At 41.6% G+C, this 8,460-nt stretch overlaps 1 protein-coding gene across 15 annotated transcripts in view; it reads right to left on the bottom strand.

Moving 5' to 3' along the window:
* Myt1l (myelin transcription factor 1 like) overlaps positions 1-8,237 on the bottom strand; it is a 393,932-nt gene extending 385,695 nt beyond the window's left edge. For 7 of the 15 annotated variants that reach the window (XM_031355919.1, XM_031355934.1, XM_031355928.1 and 4 more), the window contains exon 1: positions 1,381-1,803. The gene's annotated coding sequence lies outside the window, so the exon portion shown is untranslated. The other 8 variants (XM_031355921.1, XM_031355929.1, XM_031355932.1 and 5 more) reach the window with 6 other exon arrangements.
* Between the last annotated feature and the right edge of the window lie 223 nt (positions 8,238-8,460).

Genomic DNA, 8,460 nt, shown 5'->3' with positions numbered 1-8,460 from the left:
GGGCTAGACATTTAAAACCTGAGTTGTTTTTTCCCCCACATTCTAGCTTACTAGCTAATTTTTTTAAATGCAATGGAAGCAACATTTGTATGCACTTATAGGATAATTGAGATTTTTCCCTATTATGCAAAAAAAAAAGACATCTTAATGTGAATATTCAGAAACTTGCAATTTAAGCAGGGGAATCATCAGGCAAGTTCTACATACCAGGGGCAAGCCTGCTCCCAAGTGTCACACCTGAGGCTTTGGGTTCACTGAAGGTATTTGTTGTTTTTAATTTTATGAAGGCATGCTTTTCTGAAACAGAACAAATCACACCGGCTCAGCACCCCCCTCCCCCAAAGTTGTATTTCTGTCACATATTCACTGTCATCTCTAAAGTATAGCAACTCTTTGAAAAGGCTTTTAAAAATTCAAAATGACAGCATGGCATGCCCTAAAATATCCAAGAAACTACAGAGATACAGTTAAGAGGCTGCGGGGTCCATTGAAGTTTAACTTTAAAAACAAACTAAATAATTAGGTCAGTTAAAATGCAGACCTTTCCCTCTAAGGAGGGTAGCAATCCTTAAGACAGGAAAGGACACTTCATCAGTGACTCTCCCCAGAAGCATTTTGAACTGAATTTTTAAACACCCATGCTCCAGCATGCTAGTCCCAGAATTATATAAGAAATGTATGCCACTGTTGACAATAGAAACTCAAGGCTCCAAGAAGCTTCATTATCACTCATGAACTCAGAAAACTGATTTGAATAAAAAAAAATCTCATTCTTTTTTTTTCTCAAAAGAACTCAGTATCAAAGGTTGTACTCATCTAACATTTGCCCTCTGTGCATCCTACAGACCTACAGAAAACAAACATCAGTCCAGTTTCCACTGTCCCCAATAAGTAACTGGTTAAATGAGCTAAAAATCTCCTTCCAGCTAGGAAAAATATATACTAGTTAAAACTAATTATATCTGGCTTTCATCTAAACAACATTCGCTAATTCTGCTGGTCTCCATACACTGTCCCAGAAAATATTAATTAAACACGTTGAATAATGGCTGCTGTAAATTTCTAAAAACACTAATCTCTAAACAGTTAATTTTCACTTCACACTTGTGCATGGAAGATGGATGAAGAGGCCACCCAAGCACCAGCAAAAGACTATTCTTTTGTTACTGCCCTTAAGAGTTGAACTTTGCTCCACTTTGGGAAGAGCAGCCACAGCTCCAGAAACAACAGGACCCATTTACCTGGAGGGGATTTCAAAGAGAAACCTGAAGAATGGATTTTCTGCGTCTGCAGTCCCTCTCCGCACCTTCAGCTAAGCCAGCCTCTGACAAGCAATTGTTCCCACGGCAGCCACCCCTGCCTTCCATCTTAGGGACTCACCCAGAAAATTCTCCAGCCTGCTCCGCGACTACAAAACTCTTCTAATGCTTTTGAACGCCCACCATTTGTTCTCCATTCATCCAATCAACTTCGAACCGCACATCTTCTCTCTATCGGCGCGCAGACACGGGGCCACTTCTCATCTGTATGCTAATTATTTTGCCACATGGACAAAAGTAATAATGCTTTCAGACAGGAAACTAACAGGCCTGAAGTCGAAGATGGAAATTAATAAGTTGACACCACTAAACGCCGGGGAAGACGGGCATGCGTGCAGAGCCCTGCCTGGTGGATGCGGCGCAGCCTCCATCAGCAGGCAGCAGACAGACGGCCCTGGGCCGCCAGCACTGCCCAGGCTGCGAGCATCAGGCACAGGTTTCCTTAGAGACCACATCGCTGCCGCAGAGGCACACCGGGAGCATCCTGCTGACTTACCCTGCTCGGGCGGGCTGCTGTCCTTTAAGCAATACAAAACGCAGCCATTTCCTCAATCCCTAACTTCATCACTGATCTAGATGTTTCTCTACCTAACAGCTGTGAGTTAAAACCAGTAATTTCTAGCCTTCCTGTTTACTAGGCTTTCAGCAGTCAGGCAAGATTGGGATGTGTGCTGTGTGCTTCCTACACTGTACCCACAGGCCTCTAAATCTCTAGAGCGGAGTGTGTGATGTGCAGTGCTGTATTTAATGTAATAGATGAGAACTGTAAATACGCAGGCTTACTGTTGGCTGCTACCCGCTAGGTGATGTATCTCAGAAAATCTCCCCTATCGTTGACGTTATGGTAAATGCATATAGTGGTCCAAGAAACCTCACCAAAGTCAGCAAAACCTTGGTGTTTTCACTGGAACTACAACTACACATCATAACAAAACAAAAAGGCATCCGGGCTTCCTCTGGCAGTTCTTAAGACTGGAGAACGGGCACCAGAGAGTTAACTGAAGGGTTCCCACCATCTCCCTGGCTTGTCAGCCACACTACAGTATCCCATCCCCGGCACAAGCTCCTTTTATCATTTTGCTTTAAAACAAGAGACAGAACTATTCTCTGAGTAACTTTTAGCATTACCAGCTCATGATACCAGCATTTGGAAAGGAGAAAACAGAAAAAGTTTATTTTTTTTTCAAAAAAAGAACAGACCCAATAAGATGCCAAAACACAAAAGAGAGCATAGCTATATGACTTTCTGTACCATCTGGGATTTTTGTTTGTTTGTTTATTTTGGGGTTTTGTTTTGTCCCCTCCCCGCTCCCCCCCCCAGGTGCTCATTCTATAAAATGCCTCTTAGGGAAAGCACCAAATGCTCTTCTGTGGTAGTAGCTGTCCTGTGCCCTCGGCAGCCTCTTAGTAGAGCACACTACATCATAAAGGTACCTCCCTCTCCTGGAAGCTAGCTTGGACTATCCAGACTCCTGGAGAGAACAACTCTGGGAGACTGCAGACAAGCAACCCATAGACCTGTTCATTGGAGGGGCAGCTGTAGCCAAGAGGTTCCCCAATCATGCCATCCTGTCCTAGTGTGTAACCAAACAAGAGTGGACGGTGGCCAGGCAGGTGGAGAAACGGCTGTGGGAACTACTTAAGAGACCCTCCGAAATCTCACTCAGAGGAGTTGGAAGCTGCTGCAGCGCCAGGCAAATAAGCAACCACATGTCACCTTTAAAGGAAAGGGAAGAGGTACCTCTCTGCAGATGAGTTGGTGGCCATCAGCAAGTCTTCCTCAGCAGTCTGTCTCACTCATGCAGCTCCTCAACTGCCATGGAGAGCCCCAGGCACGTGTGTCACAGATCCCTCCGTGTTTGCATTCCCTCCACCCCTCCCATCAAGACCCGCACTGTCAGCCCTGTGCACAGGAGTGCAAGGCAGAGCCCACAGCTCAGCCACTGGGGGCCTCCATAGGCACAGTGCGGACTGGTTTCTGAGGGAGACTGACAGCAGTCCCAAGGTCCCAGGAACACCCTCTTCTTGCTCTCAGAGGTAATTCCTCTGAAGAGCATCTGCCTGGTGTGTGGTTACTACACAGGGTACTGGTTGCTCCCTCTTCAGTGCCCTGACTGAAACCTCCACAGCTCTCCACAAGGAGGCTTGCTGGGGACACCCAGAGTCCCTCCATCTTCCCATAGACAATACCTTGTCCACTGCCATCAGAATGCCTCCCTCCCCTTCTCTACCCCCACCCCACCCCCAGTAATCCCCACATGGGGCTTTTTCTTTCATCCAGAGCTATAGCATTCACAACATTTCCTTCCTACCCGAGCCAGCAATGTTGGCCAGTATCTTCTCATACAATAAATAAATAAGCGCTTATGCAGTCTCTCTTGTTTTCTAACACCTGGATTACATTTTCTCTGCCATCTCTGATTACTTCTGCAGATACCCTGAGGGCTCATTAGGCCGTCAAAGCTTAAAAAACAAAACAAAACAAAACAAAACAAAAAACCCCACTTTCATTGTGAAAACATTCACAGAAAAGTCATTGTGTATGCTAGAACAATGCAGGTATGGAGGAGACAGACAGGAGAGAGAGCCAGAGACAAACAGGGGAAAAGTTAGAGAGGCCAGGAGGCTAGGAGAGGCAGGGAGAGAGGGAAGGAGAAAGGAAGAGAACACAAAGATACTTCAGACTGAGTCACATGGCATTGAAACATAGCCTACTGATGGGAAAATGTACAGTTGTTTCTACTTGTGCAAATTATGACTGTTTTAGGCAATATATTTATATATAAGATATGCCAACTTAAAATGTTTGTTAAAAATACTAGCTGTATGTGTTATTTAGATATCACCCTTGCATGCACCGCATGCTTGCACACACACACACACACACACACACACACACACACACCCATCAGAACAAAACACACATACAGTACTCTATTCTTTAAGTCCATGGCATCAGCTGTCTTTAGTTTAGAATACACATAGATGGGTGTCAGTTGAGGCATTGTATTCATGCAGTGGGGATGAAACTTAGCTTGGTGAGAAACATGGTAATGTTTTGCAAGTTTTTGTTCAAGTTTAACTCCTATTACTTTTGTCAAGGAATGCTACAAATTTTTAAAAGGAAAACAAAGAGAGAGGGATTCTTAAAAATAGGAAAGGGAGGTGGACTGCAGTGAGCTGAGCTCAGCTATGGAGTGATCTTCCTGAGAGCAGAGTAGCCTGAGGTTCCTTTACCTCCACCCACTAGTGTCCTGGACAGGATTCTGGGGGACTCTTTGGACTTTATTGTCAAATATTAGATGCATTTGAAAAACTAGTTAATTGATTAGAAAACATGGCCCTTGAGGAAAATGGGCAGCCAGTTGAGTTCAAGTTCAAGTTTAGGGCAGAGTGATCTCTACCAAGCCAACCTCATTATTTTTTCTTCTTGTTCCACAAAGTGGACTTTTTTTTTAAAGCACAAGAGTGACCAAAACTTTAAGTTGTTTGTAATTTAAAATCTAGCCACTGAAATGCATAGCAAGCAAACCGTGTTAGAAGAGATAATATGTATTTTTGAAACAACAGATCTCTATCAAATTAGACTGTCTTGCAGGTTGACATGGGATGTCTGGTTTAGATATATGACCATTAAAATATTATTTTACTAGCAAAAATAATTTCCTCAGATATAATTGTCTTTTTTAAAGTGGTACATGTGGTGCATTTCTACATAGAGCAAATAATGCAAATGAATATTCAAATTTTAAATCCATTATTTTTTTTAAAAAAATTTAGGTATAATGGTAACAAATAGAAAACTTTGAAAAATCTTTAATACTGCAAAATAACTTTTATTTACATTTATTTTTGATAGTTGGTAAAGGAAATGAACAGGTATCATCAGAGAGTGGAATAGTTTGTAACAGTTAATATAAGCCCAAAAAATTTTAAAGAGTTAAAAATGAAATTAAATCAGGTAGAAAACATGGCAGGAATAATAAAGTTACTGTACCTATGAACCCTGACCCTCTGGCCATAACTACATGCTTTTAAACCAAGCTTATGCAGCTATATAGTCCAAAGGGAAATGAGGCCTCTGTTCCTTTAAGAATTTTTGTGTATTAGTCATAAGTATTCTCAAGTTATTGGGCCTCAACCCTGTCCTCAGCTTCAGACACAGACCCATGAAGCTGGTATTGGTTGGTAGTTCTGGGTGCCAGTTTCACTTCATAGAATGGTTCCTGACATTTGTACTTTCTGTCCTAGGGTAACTCTCTCTGCCCTGGCTCATCTTTTCAAAACTGAGATTATATTAATTAACCAGATACATTGAGATAAAGAGTGTCCACTCTCAAAGTAGCAATGTTTGTAGTTTTAGAGCCCCAAAGCACATGAGTTATTTTGGCAGATTCATGGGTTTGATATTTATAAACTTGTGCAGGCAATAGCAGCTGCAGTGTCTTTACAAAATAAAAACCGTCAGCTACAGATCTGGGCTGCCACCATCTTCAAAACATCCAATTGTGACCATAAACACCACTCGACTGACTTCTACCTCAGTGAGCACCGTCATTAAGGTGATGCAAGTGAGCCGTTTCCACATAGGCAGTGAACCTGTAGGAAGTCTCTGCTGAATGCAATTGCTATCTGCCACGGACAGCTCCCGGTGCTGAAAGGAGGCCAGGAAACCCTATCACAATGGCTCCCTCCACTAGCCTTTGAAAAATCAGAGCAAACTGAATGGGGTGGAAAGTGCTCAGCCTGAATAGCACTGTCTACAGAACAATGGCGGCTAGCTCCAAATCCTGCTATAATCACATTAATGAGATTAATCAGTGAATTAGCGGCAGTCAAATGTCAGGGAGGCAAGGAGGAAGCCAACCAAGATGGGTGATTAACTTTGGGAGGGGGGAGGGGGGAATCAACTGTGCTCTCTGTCCAAGGATTTGCAGAAGTTGACAGATCTGATTCACAAATCTGAAGGCTGAAGGTAGAAATCAAAAGGCAGCCACACAGCCCTTCAGAGCACGCTGTGGATCCAGCCACCACCCTGCTGCTAGTCCTCAGAGGGAGATGATTTCAGGAATCTTCACAGACTGCCCACATTTTACAGTTTGAGACTTTGAACTGCGTAACTAATATTTAATGTTAATTTATTTTCCCTAAACTCAAGCTAAAAATATGTTTGAAATGACTGATTTGGAGAAGAAGGGTCAAAGCAAGAGTTTTAAAAAGTGTATCAACATACAAACACCCCTGCAGTGGTCTAGCATAAACAAATATTACAATAAATAAAATGTAATATTGAAGTACAACTTTAAGGAGAGTTTCAACCAATTGACTTACTATACTACACTGAAGCAATTCAATCATTTATGCTTCTTTGGGTCAATTGAGGGAGGAAAAACAATAAAGTTCTTTGAGGGGGATGTATGCTGCACAGTTGTATTTAAAATGTACCATTAATACTTGGGGTTCATAGCTTGGAGTAGGTTAAAACTTAATCTTATAACATTGTTTTCAAAAGGAATTTTGAATAAAATACTTCCATTTTTAAAGTAAACATCTGTCTATCTACACGCAAAAGATACCTTACTTTCTCATTTCCAAAGCTACATCTCTTTTATAAAGTTAAACAATTAGAATGATTCTCTCATGCTTGTAAAAAGTGTTATGGGCGCTTTTGTTTGTGGTGTTAGTAAAAAGTATAAACACTTGAACAAAAAAGTTGTTATACAAATCACTTTATCCTAATTAAATTAATAACATAATGATCGATAGCATATATAGTTTCAATGCTATAAGAAATTTGTCATGATTAAATTAATGCTCTGTTCAAACTCTACTGTATAAAACTATATTTCACACTCAGGTGAATATTTATATTATTTATTATTTATTCAGATCTATCTGGAAAGTAGAGTGTGAAGACTCAACTTTTTGTTTTATGAGGTGATTTTTAAAAAACATATTCTGCTAAAACTTAGGTGTAGTTTTGTTATTATGAACTTCAAACATTGAGGTTATTGTTTAAAATCTTTATTTGAGTTTGTCAGTTTTATAAACATCAACCAACTTTCTTTCTATAATTAGACAAACACAACAGTGCCTCCGGAGTAGCTAACATTCCCGTAGCCCTTGCTTAAAATCCTTTCTTGTTTGTAAAGTGAAGTTAGCCACTCTCAAGAAGTTACTTCAGCTCAAATCACCGACCTCCAGACATGCAGTAAGTTTTTCGGTTTCTCAGGTTTTTTTTATTTCTTTTTATAAACAAAAATCATTGTTCAGGCATGCAATCTATTACCCATTTTTGCTCTAAAGACAGGCTTCTGAGGATTGAAGACCTGTACCTCAGGAACCTTTCAGCCACCAGCCACGCTATAAAAATAACTTTAAAAAGGAACGAACAATAGGACTGCAGCAGAAGCCTTGAGCTACAGCAAAAACAGATCCTGACCCCTGAGTCCAAAGAATTAACCTAATGAGCATCACGTACCTCACACCATGACCACACCGCTCACAAGTGACGGCAAGTTCAATTTTGGTAACTGTGCTGGCTCAAAACACACAGAAAGAAAGAGAAAACCCTTTTCCCCCACAAGTGGGAGGCCGAGGAGGACCACGCATAGCACCGAGAGGCAGGGAAGGTTGCTTTTGTCTTCAGCGAGCATTGATTTCATAACCCACAGTCCAGGGAATCAAAAAATTTGAAATACACCCACCAACAATGGGTGAGAAACCAGGAGGCCTCCAGGAAGACTGCAGGGAGACGCTTTCTCGCTCTGTTTGTGTGCAGTAGCTTAGGGGGAAAAATGTCGCCCAGGCAGGAATGACACATGCAGCAGGAGAGGCTAGCGGGCCTAAGAGATCTGCTTTACCTCCACATCCAGCCCCTAATGCACGCAGCAGCCCCACTCATCCTCTCCTAGGCTTTTTTTTTTCCACTTTTTTTTTTCACGAGCTCCAAATCCCCGGCATATGACCTTCTGTTAAATAGATAAAAAAAAAAATTGCTTATCAGTCATGCAAATGAGGCTGAATTCATTTTCCACAACAGATGGCCTCATAGATAATGATGATGGAAGAGAGAAAATTGAATGTCTCTCACAAGGTGGCCATGGCAACCGAGAGCAGAATAATATCAATAATAAGCTCA

This window comes from Mastomys coucha, unplaced genomic scaffold (assembly GCF_008632895.1).
Source record: "Mastomys coucha isolate ucsf_1 unplaced genomic scaffold, UCSF_Mcou_1 pScaffold6, whole genome shotgun sequence".
In the NCBI taxonomy this organism is placed as follows: Eukaryota; Metazoa; Chordata; class Mammalia; order Rodentia; family Muridae; genus Mastomys; species Mastomys coucha.
The sequence above is the reverse complement of the archived record's forward strand: the minus strand, read 5'-3'. Positions and strand labels throughout refer to the sequence as shown.